At 31.9% G+C, this 13,825-nt stretch overlaps 1 pseudogene; it reads left to right on the top strand.

Moving 5' to 3' along the window:
- Window positions 1–10,982: 10,982 nt before the first annotated feature.
- On the top strand, window positions 10,983–11,709 carry LOC136204004 (U-box domain-containing protein 21-like; annotated as a pseudogene).
- Window positions 11,710–13,825: the final 2,116 nt, after the last annotated feature.

Here is a 13,825-nt window from a genome sequence, read left to right on the forward strand (position 1 = left end):
ACTCAAATGATCCTACATCACTAGTTGGGTTGACTTGCTATTACTTGAGTGGCCGTGAATAGAAATAGTGCCGACCCATTGTAAAAAATTTCTGGTTTAAGAGTAAATGCCAAAACTAAACCATCTTGTGGTTACACTTCTTGTCAACGGTATGTTGTGATTTTTTTTTCAAACAGAGATAAGTAAATTAGATATGTGGTGTATAACTTTTGTCCTATTTCATAATTTGGTGTACAATCGGTAATTGTGATTGGTCAACGCACCACGTCAGCAATTTGACCTCCACAAAAGTCAAAATTGATGACATGGCACATTGACTAGTCAACTTTTGACTTTTATGGAGGTCAGAATGCTGACGTGGCGTGTTGACTGATCACAATTGTTCGAAATCTGATTTTGCATATAAATTTAAGACTTAACAGTGCCGACTTAAAAATTAAAAAATTTCAAGAATTGATGTGATTGTGTTTCCTAAACTCGACTATCTTCGACTTGAAAACCTTCAAAAAGTGAAATGGTTAGGAAGTGGATGCGAGTTGAATTTCCAAAACTAAGTGAACTGAAGATACATGGTCGCAATGCATTGAAACTTAACTATATTTATAGATACAGATAGTTTAAAAAACAACCTTTGTGGTTCTCTGTAGATTTTTTTTTAAAAGAGGATTGAGGTTTTTGTCTATTTATGAAATCAAAGACTTTTGGGTTGACACTATTAATTTAATCATTGATGACCTCAAAATATAAAATTCAAGAAATTTGATTCCTGAAATTTTCTATTTTAAAGTCATAAACTGTTAAATTGACAGTATCAACCTAAAATTTATTAGTTTGCAAATGAGCGAGAACTATAATACCATATATACCCATTGCAGATTAGTGAAACTATATCGACTAATTTTAGAATTATCCGTTATATATATGCTCAGCAGGTTTTGTTCTGGCAATTACATCTTCAATTATCTTCCATTGTTAGAACTTATTGAGGTGCAAGTAATAATTTGGAGTGAACATTTATATACTCATTTATATATGTTCATTAAACTAAGTTAGAATGTGCAAGTAATTTGAAGTGGTTTAGAAAGTTTATTGTGAATTTGTCTAAAAGTGACATGTCATGTCAGTGACAATCACCTCGACACTGAATTTGGTCATTTATTATTATATTTAGGCTCATTATGACCTTATGTGCAGATCTAAAACATTCTAGGATGTAGATTTAATGAGTCTAGATCTCACAGTGAATGACCAAATTATTCAGGTGAATGCTACTGCATGTTATTATGTTATCTCAAAATGAAAAATACGGGGTAGATTACTCTTTTATGGTGCCTAAATTTTAGAATGTTTCATATTTTAATATTCGAATTTCAATTTTGCAATTAAGTTTAAGACCCAATGGTGACTCATCACTGCGGTCCATATGACTTGCTATTAAGTTAAAATATGATAGTAGGTCATCTGGATCATAGCGTTCACAAATAAGGCTGTTTGGATCGTCTAAGCGTTTGAGTTTTAGTCGCTTAGATGCTGCCTAGACTGTCGACAATGAATAAAAGGGTTTTTTTCTTTATTATAATTCACTTTTGAATATTGCGGCATGGTTCTTCATAAATTGTGTTTATTATTTTCAGATATTTGTTACATTCTCTACTTGTTTTCATGATATAGTTTAAAATTTTTAAATTGTTTCATAGCTTATGGTAAATTATATTATTTGTTAATATTATATTTTATTTGTTTAAGGCTAAGGAGGACGGTGAAGATCTCAGAAAACCAGTTTGGCTTTATGCCGGGAAGATCAACTATGGAAGCCATCCATCTAATGAGACAATTAATGGAGCACTATCGAAATAAGAAGAAAGACTTGCATATGGTTTTCATTGACTTGGAGAAAGCATATGATAAGGTACCAAGGGAAGTACTTTGGTGGGCCTTGGTAAGAAAAGACATTTCGCGGAAATATATTGACATCATAAAGGACATGTATGAGGGAGCATGCACGAGTGTACGTACTAGTGTTGGGAAGACTGAAGAGTTTCCTATTACGATTGGAGTGCATCAAGGTTCCGCACTAAGACCATTTCTTTTTACCATCGTTATGGATGAACTAACAAGTTCACTTCAAGATGGTATACCATGGTGCATGTTGTTTGCAGATGATATTGTGTTGGTTGATGAGACGAAAGAAGGAGTGGAGAGGAAGTTGGAACTATGGAGACAAACTCTAGAATCTAGAGGCTTTAAGTTGAGCCGAAGTAAGACAGAATATTTGGAGTGTAAGTTTAGCGGCCATAGGAGTATGGAGGCAGGGACAATCATCCTAGATGGGAGAGTGGTTCAGGCCTCGGATTGCTTCCGGTATTTAGGATCTATTATCCAAACGGATGGAGAAGTGGATGGAGATGTTGCTCATAGGATTAAAGCTGGTTGGTCGAAGTGGAAGAGTGCTACGGGTTTCCTTTGTGACCCCGACATGCCTCATAGATTGAAGGGAAAATTCTACCGGACGACAATTAGACCAACATTGTTATATGGTACGGATTGTTGGGCAGTGAAACACTACCACATCCATAAGATGTCAGTGGCGGAGATGAGTATGTTGAGATGGATGTGTTGTCATACGATAAAGGATCGGGTGAGTAATGAAATAATTAGGAAAAAGGTAGGGGTCACATCTATTGAGAATAAAATGAGAGAAAACCGACTAAGGTGGTTTGGCCATGTGAGACGTAGAGCGCTTGATGCGCCGGTTAGGAGAACCGAAGAGTGGCAAAGGGATGTAGTGGTGAGGGGTAGGGGAAGACCTAAGCAAACTTGGAGGAGGGTGATCGAGAGTGATATGAGTTTACTGGGAATTGAGGAAAATATGGTAGTGGATAGGACAGAGTGGAGAGAGCGAATTTGTGTCGCTGATACGACTTGATTTCACGGTTTTATATGATGGTTCATGTTAGCCGACCCCGAATCATTTCGGGACTAAGGCTTTGTTGTTGTTGTTGTATTATATTTTATTTGTTTACGTTATTGCAATAATATTTTAGTTTTTATTTTATTTTGAGAAAATTAATAATAATATTTTAATTGAAATGTTGATGTTTAAACCATTTGAAAGATATATGTTATAAATATGCGTGTTTTTTTAAATGGCAAATATGTGTGTTTTTTATATTAAATTATTTTATATTATTATATTTATATAGTATAATACATATTTTAATTGCATTTATATAATAATTTGCTTAATAAAAAATTCAAAAAATTCAAATCTAATTTATCCTGACTAATCCCGATTAATTCTCGAAGAAACTATGCGCTAGATTAGCCTAACGTTTTTTACAACCTTGATCACCGCTAAGGTCGGACATTTTTATATGCAAATGAAGTTTAAGTACCAAAGTATAGAACACGCTAAAGTTCAGATACAATAAATGTAATTTACTCTAGACATATGTGTCCAAAAATTCACATGTTCATGTACTGAAATATGTTACTTCTAACTAATTTGGTAATAAAGAAAATGAATAAGGTACTTAAATAACTTTAAGGTGCCGTTTGGTTTGCGGAATAGAATGGAATGGAATAGAATGGTTATTCCAAAGGAATAGAATAGCAAAGAATGGAATAGAAATTCTTAGGAATTACTATTCCTATGTTTGGTTGGTGGAATAAGGTAGAATGGAATATATAATTTTTTTATTAAAAAGACAATATTATCCTCAAATGTAATTTCTTATTTCTTTTAAAATTTTAATTTTTTACTATAAATTGTTCAAATATTTAATATATATTATTTTAAAAAATATATATAAAAAATAGAAAAATGGAAAACACGAAAGACGAAAAAAACACGAAAAATACATTAAAAACGAAAAAACAATAAGAACATGAAAACGGAAAAATTGTAAAAACACGAAAAAGAGAGGTAAAAAAACAAAATATAAAAGCGCAAAAAAAAACATTAAAAACACAAAAACAAAAGAAAAAAAAGAGATAAAAGTGGAAAAGGGTGAAAACGCGAAAACATATAAACGTGTTAACACAAAAAAAAACACGCACACGCAAAATATGAAAAAACACAAAAAATGTGTAAACCGTAAAAAACACAAAAACATGAAAAAAGTGCGTTTTGTGTAAGACGACCCTTTCTTTTTTGTGACAATCGTGAATCATATAATATCATATTTTTTGTGTTTTTAACGTTTTCGTGTTTTGTTTGCGTTTTTCGCATTTTCATGTTTTTCACATATTGTCACGTTTTTGTGTTTTAGCATTTTTCGTATTTTTTCGCATTTTCGTGTTTTGTCACTTTTTCGCGCTATTCCTATTTTGTGTTTTTCGTGTGTTTGCTTTTTTTTTTGCGTCTTCGTGTTTTTCGCATTTGTTCACGTTTTCATGTTTTTCTCGTTTTTATTTTTTTTTGCATATTCTCGTGTTTCTAACCTTTTCACATTTTTCGTGTTTCATATTTTTCGTATTTTTACATTTTTTAACGTTTTCGTCATTTTTCCATTTTTCACGTTTTATATGATATAAATTATGGATTGACCAAAATTTATAAGATTTGGGAAAGTGATTAAAGAGAAGATTGTGGATTTAATGGAGGATAATTTTGTAAATTACAAAAAATATAATATTAGGAATAGGCTATTCCTAACCTAAATTGAATAATAGCTATTCCATGAAATCAAGGAACAGGGATTCCATGGAATAGCTATTCCATAAAAAAAATCAACCAAAGGTGGGAATAGCTATTCTTTAGGAATAGGCTATTCTATTCTCCCTCTATTCCGCGAACCAAACGAGCCCTAAGGTTTTTGAGGAAGAGGAATGCTCGCATTTCTAACTAAAAAATTTACGTTGAAACATGCCCGGACATTTGTATCTGACTAAAAAATATATAAACATGCCTGAACTTCTTACTAAAAAATGTATTGTTTTGTATACGGAAAATAAATTGCGCAATTTAGTTCCCGTATACAAAACAATACATTTTTAGTTCCAACATTTGTCAAATGGAACAATTTCAGTCCTAACGTTTGTTAAATGACACAAATAAAATCTTTAATAACAGAAACTGCTACATCAGATAATCGTGATGTTAATTCCTCTTGAAGTGTATGTAAATAAATTTTGGATAAGTAACTTAGTTACTTTGATAATCATCTAATGGGCCAGTTTTTGTTAGTGGGAGTTTTAAGGGAAAATCACACAGAAATTCATGTTTGAGAAACTATTTACAACTATGTCAAACCATAATTGGATTATGTCAAACTAGTAAAATCAGTACTTTTAATATATTTTAAGGATTAGAATTTATAAATTATAAGTCTAGAATATATTTTCTAGAGTTTATGATTTATGAATTGAAGTCTATAATTTTTAAATTAGGGTGTAAAATCATAATATATAGAAAATAATGACATATTAAAAATTAAGTTTGGTGATATGACTTAGTTGTAATTTTGTACTTAATTATAATATTCATGTATTTGACCCGAGTTTTAATTGTGTCATTTGATAAAATTGTATTATTTTAGAAATGGAAGCTAAATTAACTCTTTTAAAGAATCTTGAAAATATTGTAGTATTTTATCTCTAAAAAAATAACAAAACAAAGTTTATTTTAGACCTATTTTGATCATGCTAACAAGTTTAAAGACCAATTTGCTACTTTCTCCGAGGAGGAAGGCATTATTTTAGTATATGCAGACTATTAAATTAATAATATTCATAAAACAGACCTCACTGCAGCGGCAAATTATTAGAAGCATCCGGTTCTCCATGTTAAATAGAGGACCATCCATACATATTTTAACACGTATAATATGGACCCACACATATTATAAAAGGTCCCACTATTTTAATTATTACGTGGGATCACATTACACGTGTCCAAATGCAGCACTGAGTCCAAAAGGTATTATCCATTATCCATATATATATATATTAAAAAAATCCAACCGTATCGAAATAACCGATCGAACCAAAAATTTTGATTTTTTATTCAGTTTTTTTCTGTCTATTAAGTCGGATTTCAGTTTTAAATATTAAATTATATTGATAATATTAGTCGGTTTGGTTTTTATAATAAAATAACTAAATTAACCAAACCGACCGAAATTAGGATTAATTCAATTTATTTATTATTAATTATTTATTACTCCCTTCGTTTCATATTACATTTTTTTTTTAGAAATTTTTTTTGTTTCATATTACATGTCATATTATATGTTCCTGTGTGCTATAAAATGTGGGTTTATAAAAATTAATTAAAATAATGAATTTATTATATAATAAATAAATAGTAAAATTATTACCAAAAATAAATAGTAGAATCAATAAATAAGGAACAATAAAGTCTTTTTTCTAATATTTTTAATTTCTGTGCAACTCTCCAAAAATACATCTAATATGAAACAGATCGAGTATTAATTATCTGATGCAATAGATATTTTATGATAATACTAATAAGAGAATTAGTTATCATCAAAACCGTGTTCACATGGACCTTAATAATCAAGTGAATTTGGACATTGACCGTTAGATCTATACTTATTAAATCTAAGCTTTAAGATGCTTTGAATTTTCACCCTAAGATTCTAACAAGCCTAGATCTAACGGTCAAATACTACATGGTCATCTGCTACATATAGAGTATTCTGATTTTCAATTTATATTTGGAGAATTGAGAGGGTATTTGAATAGTAATGAACAAAAACATTATTGTACTATACAATGTACATTACGAAATTAATGTACGGTAAGTAATCTAAGGGGGTGTTTGGTTGCTGTTTTTTTGACCTTCTGTTTGCATTTTCACTTTGAAAATGCGAGTTTTAGGTGTTTGGTTAGACATCTCTTTGCATTTTGTAGCTGAAAAATAGCTTTTTATAAAAGCAGGAAATTTCTGCTTTTTGGAAAAGCAGCATTTTCAAACAGCAAACCATAACAGGAAACAGCAAACAACAACAGCAAACAGCAGGTAAAACAAACGAATCCTAATATTTTTTTTGAAAAGGTAAGTGTCTAATCTTAATAAATTAATATCCAGTAAGTAATATTTGAGTTTGACATGAATATTTTTTATTGGGAAGATTATGACATGAATTTTTAATATACATATTTTTAATAATATAATAATATAAATTAATAAATAAGTAATAATATTTATTCAATAAATGATGAAATTGAGTATTGAACCGAACCGAAGTACTCGGTTCGATTCGCTTCGGTTTGTTAATGTTACTAACCTCAATTTTTATTTTAGGTGTTATTCAGTATTCGGGTGACCTAATACTACTGAGTGTTCAAACATTGACCTAAGGGACTCTAATACCATAACTTTAGTCAAACTCACCGCCAATTGACGACTTAAAGGGGAGGACGGACTCACATTTGTACGTGATTCACCAAAACCCCTAAGGGTATTCCATATAGGCATTATCTTGATCATATGCAATAGCTCAATAGACAGTATCTTGATCACAATATCAAAATATGTTGTACAAACTCATAATCCATAAGTATCAGACCAATATAAATGGGCTTATCATGTAAATTCTAATTGTGCAGGCCCAATGACGATTAAAAGCAGTTTGAATAAAAGGAGACGCTTTTGGGCATGAACAGAATGCGTACGGAGACAGCCGAACCGAACCGAGCTTTGACCTACTCAAGCCCGGCTCGAAAAATTCTTAACGAGCTCGAGCTGAGCTTCGAGCTCAAATTACAGTTCGAACTCAGCTTGAATAGCCGCTCGTTTGTTCACAATCCACTTATGAGCCAACTCATTTAATTTGTAAACGAGCCGCTCGTGAGCAGCTCATTCATTTATCCCAATTAGTGGGAACAATTTGGAACTGCATACCTCGATTATGGTCATTTTATTTTTATTAAGACTCGTACAATATATATCTTTCGCATTTAACTTACTTTTTTACGACCAAGTGATCAATTGATTACATTTTACACAAGTTCAGAGAGCTAACTGATTATTTTATGTAGGGGTGAGCAGAACCGAACCGAAAACCAAAGACCAAAAAACCGGACCGAAAAAACCGAACCAAACCGGACCGAATTATATTTTGGTTTGGTTCGATTCTAATTTTTAAGCTAGTTTGGTTTCGGTTCGTTCGGGTTGGTCCGGTCCAAAACCGAACAAAACCAAACCGAAATATAATATATACTACTCTTAATTTTTAAGGTTTTCAATTAATTAACTAATTATATATAGAAAAGAAAGAACAGTTAAACATGTTTTTTCTCTCTCAACTAATTATATACATAAAAAAAACTAATTGTATGATTATTTTCTTTATATAATTGTTTAGTTAGTGAAGGTACAAGTAATTGTAGGTCTTTAGTGCTTTGTTTGGTCCAAATATGAACCAAACCGGATCGAACCGAAATAATTTGGTTCGGTCCAGACCAAACCGAATTGCAATTTGATTTGGTTTGTTCCTAAAAAATAGAAGTAATTTGGTTCGGTTCAATTCGGTTTGGTTCGGTTTTTAGACCAAACCGGACCATGCTCACCCCTAATTTTATATAAGTTTAGGAGGTTACCGGGACACTTTGAAAATTCAGAGAGCCAATCAAGTTTTTTTTTTGACAAATTCAGAGAGTAAATGATGTATTAAGCATAGTAAAAAAAAATATAACTCTTGCTTTGGCGGGCACTTTTGTGTTTTGACACCACATGCACCAATACCTTTCTCATATTTATTAAACGATTTGGCTGGTACTTTTATTTAGTCTTGAAAAACATTATTTTGATTTCATTTTCAAGCTTTTTTTCATTTTCAAATATATAAGTTTTTTTCATTATATATTTACATTAAATATAAATAATATTACTAATATAAAACTACATAAATATTATAATCAAGCTTATTCACAAACATTTATTGAGCTCTTATCGAGCCACTAACCGAGTCTATTAGCGAGCTTTGGCTCGTTTACGTATCGAACCAGTAAATCATATTCACAAGCAGCTCGTTTATAAATCGAGTCAAGCTTTTATCGAGCCGCTCAACTTATTTACAGTCCTTGTGAGGTGGCACCTTATAGGATTGCCACCTATTAACAAATTCTATTGGATATATTTTAGTACAATACTACCATTTACTTAACGACAAATGTATTTCATTTTAAGGAGGTGGACTATTTAAAGACCTTTTTGGTTCTTTAGGGCACATAGTCATGTACTCCACCTACATCCAGAATGATTGAGTTACAGTTTATAATATTTCCATTTTTTCCTTTATCATTTTTGTTAGAGCTTTTAATCTTTTTGTTATTCTACTAATATGAGCTTGTGCGATCTGCTCGTTCTTCATGGTTTGATTATCATGAAGAGTGAGTAGGTCCATTTACATAGAATATGCATCAAAGGGAGAGTTGAGTAAGGTTTATTTTCAATTAGATATTTATATTTATAATGTTCTTAGCTTGTGCATTAATTCTGTGTTAATTGGTCATTAACACTGCATGCTTATGGATTGTTACTTTAATAAAAGGATAATCACTATAGAGTTACGCTTATGTTGTTTAACGTAAGGTTGGATAGATATATCACACAATGATATATAGATGATAAGTTTGATAATAGATTATAAACTTATTGTTCAATGTGCCTAAATGAATGTTGTTCATTAGAATGCTTAGAGATATGTTCTAGTATTGTGATTAATTCCTTGATCATAGAGACGTGGAAGGAATGCTTGTTTGAATATCTTGTTTGTGTGCAAAATGAAATACCCATTTGATCAATATATTATCCTATGCTCTGTCCGTTGAGCCTATCCCATGTGCCTTTATCATATTAGTTTATTTTACCACTATATCTGTGCTATATTTTTTTTTTTATGAGAATGCTAAAATTTCATTAGATAATAAGATTGCTAGTACAACGTGAAAAGAGTAAGGAGTAAAACCTCACATACATATAGGCTATGCCTAATACATGATCCACACGGGCAAGAAAAAGACTAAAAATGGCAAAACAGACCATAAAACGTACAACTAACATAGGAAACCACTGAATCATATATTTATCGTAACGCCAGATTCGCAGCGGAGCACTATATCTGTGCTATTAGCTTATGCATTTTGTTCTCTTTTTACTTAAATCAGTTTTCGATAATCAAAACTCTTATCATTTTAGTTACCTTACTCTTTTGAACATAAGCAAATATAATACATTAACCCATATTTCTCATTATGGATCGATATTTGAACTTCCATTTTAATATTTTGTGATTGAGGGCCAATGCGTAAGAGGATTATTATCCTATGCTAAAAAGTGCACATCACCTTATACCACTTTACATTACCATCGACTAGACTTGTCCACGGGTTCGGGTACCCATCCGGTTCGTCCAGACCTGTGTCCCTTAGGCTTGGCTTGCACAATGGAAATTGATCTTAGGCCCAGTCCGGTCCAGGTCCACTAAAGTCCGCCTATTTTTTGGATGGGCTTGGGATTAATAATAATAGTACGGACAGGTCCAGCCCGGTCCGTCTATTAATACTAATTAATAAAGGGAAAAGTACAAAAATAAACCTTGTGGTTACACCTGTTTTCGATCGACACCCTTGTGGTTTAAAAGTTTACAAAATGGTACTTTGAGGTTCATTCCGTTAGCAAACACAGGTCAAATTGACTAACGGTGTTAAAATTCAAAGGGAAAAGAGTTAATTTAGTCATTATATTTATTTATTTTATAAAATAATCTCCCTTATTATCTAATTATTATAAACAAACCCCAAAATAAAAAATATAAATCAAATATACTATTTTCTCCATCTCTTTTTAAATTTTTTTCTTTCTCTCTCTTCTATGTTAATTTCTCTTTTTAAAATCAATAAATCTAATCAATTGAATCCAATTTTGAAAAGAAAAATAAATTAATTAATAAACTCTACGACTCTCATAAGAAAAAAAAAATCAACAAGGATATATTGTCGTTGATGAAGGAATGATGTTTCCATTGGATTTAGAAACACAATTCTGTTTAGGATCAACAAGTTCTTTAATTTCAATGGTGTGGTTCCTGAAATGCGAGATTTCTCATCCAAACACAACTCCATTATCACATTGAAACGCCTTCTTACCTTCGATTCCGATTCCGATCACATTGAATCACTGATCTAAAATCGAAGGCGTAAATCAAGTACTATTCAACTTGATAAAAGATCCAATCTCACCTACTATCACAAAATCTTCCCTAACAATCATCTTTCACCTACTTTCATCTTCTCCATCTTCAATGATCAGATCGGAGTTCATTGAGCTCGGTTTGATCCCGTTACTCCTCGAAATCATCGTGGATTCGGAGAAGAACATATGTGAAACAACTTTAGGAGTGTTTGATAAGCTTTGTGACACTGAAAAAGGGAGAGAAGAAGCATACAATAATGCATTAACATGGCCAGTTTTGGTGAAGAAAATCTTGAGAGTATCTGAATTGGCTACCGAGTTTTCGGTCTCGACGATTTGGAAGCTGATGAATAAGTATGGAAGAAGAGAAGAGAAAGTAGCAGTAGTAGTAATGGCAGAAGCTCTTCAAGTTGGGGCTTTTTCAGAAGCTGGTTTTGTTGTTGCAAGTTGGGTGTACTGATGATACGAAGGAGAAAGCTACTGAGCTTTTGAAGTTGATGAATCCGTACAGAAATGGATTAGAATGTATTGATTCTGTTTATTAATTAATTTATTTTTCTTTTCACAATTGGATTCAATTGATTAGTTTTAGAAAGCCATGAAAATTCAATTGATTTTAGAGAGAGGAATTAACAAAGAGGAGAGAGAAGAGAGATAAAGAAAAGAAATTAAAGAGAGATGAAAATGATGGTATATTTGATTTTTATTTTTTTATTTTGGGGTTTGTTTGTAATAATTAGATAATAAAAGGGGTTAATTTAAAATAAATAAATATAAGAACTAAATTAACTCTTTTCCCTTTGACTTTTAACACCGTTAGTCAATTTGGTGTGTGTTTGCTAACGGAATGAATCTCAAAGTACCATTTTGAAACTTTTAAATCACAAGGGTGCAATCGAAAACAGATGTAACCATAAGGTTTATTTTTGTACTTTTTCCATTAATAAATTTATATATTTATATATTAAATATTTATTTTTTATAATTAATATATATATATATATATATATATATATATATATATATATATATATAGGTTGGGTTTGAAATTTGATTTTTAAGTCCGAGCTCAGTCCAGCCTGAGCCTGTCTAAATTAATAGTGGGCTGGATTGGGTTTGGATTGAATATTTTAACCTAAAAACCCGATAGACCCCGCCGATCCTGGTCCAGCCCGGCCCATGGCCACGTCTACCATCAACATGATGCTTGATAGGAAGAGCCACCTACTTGTAATGACATTTCTTTCATCAAGTCGTTGAACCATTGACTAGGTACCATTGGCCATTAAGGCCTCAACTTCCTTAGCCATGGCCTTACACCACTCCTCACTTTTGTTTGCAGTAGTGAAACAAGTGGGTTCAACAGGAGAATTGGACACAGTTACTGTAAATTCCTCAAAACGACCTCTAGAGTTGAGCGTCTAGGAACGCAAGACGAAACCGTTTTTTAATTTTTTTTTTTCCACATAATCATGATTTCTCCCATCAGTAATGTTCATATGGACTTTAAATGACCAAACCGTTAGATCTAGACTTTTTAGAATTTAGGGTGAAGATTCAAAGCATCATAAGGTTTAGATTTAACAAGTAAAACGGTTAATGACTTTAATCATTCAGGGTCCTTTTTTCTCTGACATTAAGTAATTGATTTATTAATTTTATTTAATTATAGAATTTTAATTTAGTAATATATAACTTATTCCTATCTTCTTTGGCATTCTTCAAGAGTGTCATTTACTGTTGATTTTAGAATATTTGGTGTCAACAAAACTCGAACAATTAGAAGAAGACTTTTATTCCGCCAATGCATGCTACACGTTTGTGTAAGACTTTTTTCAGCAATTTCAGACAGCAACAATCTTGACTTCGGTGAACGGTGGTATCTGACGGGTGGAAAGATGGGTAACGCCAATGAGTGGCGGTCTGAAACTAAAAATTTGATCCTGCAGGTATACCATGAGCTTACTGTACCGTGATGGGAGTATTCGTCGCAACGCTGCTGGATCATTTCTTTATGCTCAGGTGTTCAATTTTTTTGATATTTTTCCTCCTAGGATAGTTGGGGCATTGAGTCTTCACTAGAAGCTGCTGTTTATCGAAGCTATTATTTATCGATGAGGAATAAGTAGTTTTGACGGTTCCATCCAGTTTATAAGATTTATCGGAATTTGGTGCAATCATTAACTCCTGTCATAAATTACTTATTAATCGTTCCAAGATTTCTCTTTCTTTTGGTGAATTGCTATTTACTGTCCTTAATTACTACTTACCGCCTCCATATTGATATTTTTGCCATTTTCATATTTTTCTTTCAAAAATTGTGTATGGTTTCTCTCTTCTGATCAAAACTGAAATTCTGAAAATAATTGATGAGTTACAACTCAAGAATCCTAGAAATGTATGATTACGAATCAGACATTAGACGAGGTACAAATTTCGAGAAAATTTAAGTTATTTTCCACAGACGATCAGTAAAAACGCTTGGCCAATGGCCATGCATTTTCCAGTACCGCCTGGCCATTGGCCATGCATTTTTCCTAACCGTCTGTCTAATGGCCAGATGTTTTTCCTGACCGTCTAAGCATATGGACAAACCAATATGCAGTATTGCCGATTATTTGACTTTTACACCCGTTTTAAGTGAAGTTTTAATAATTATTA

Source organism: Euphorbia lathyris, chromosome 8 (assembly GCF_963576675.1).
Source record: "Euphorbia lathyris chromosome 8, ddEupLath1.1, whole genome shotgun sequence".
In the NCBI taxonomy this organism is placed as follows: Eukaryota; Viridiplantae; Streptophyta; class Magnoliopsida; order Malpighiales; family Euphorbiaceae; genus Euphorbia; species Euphorbia lathyris.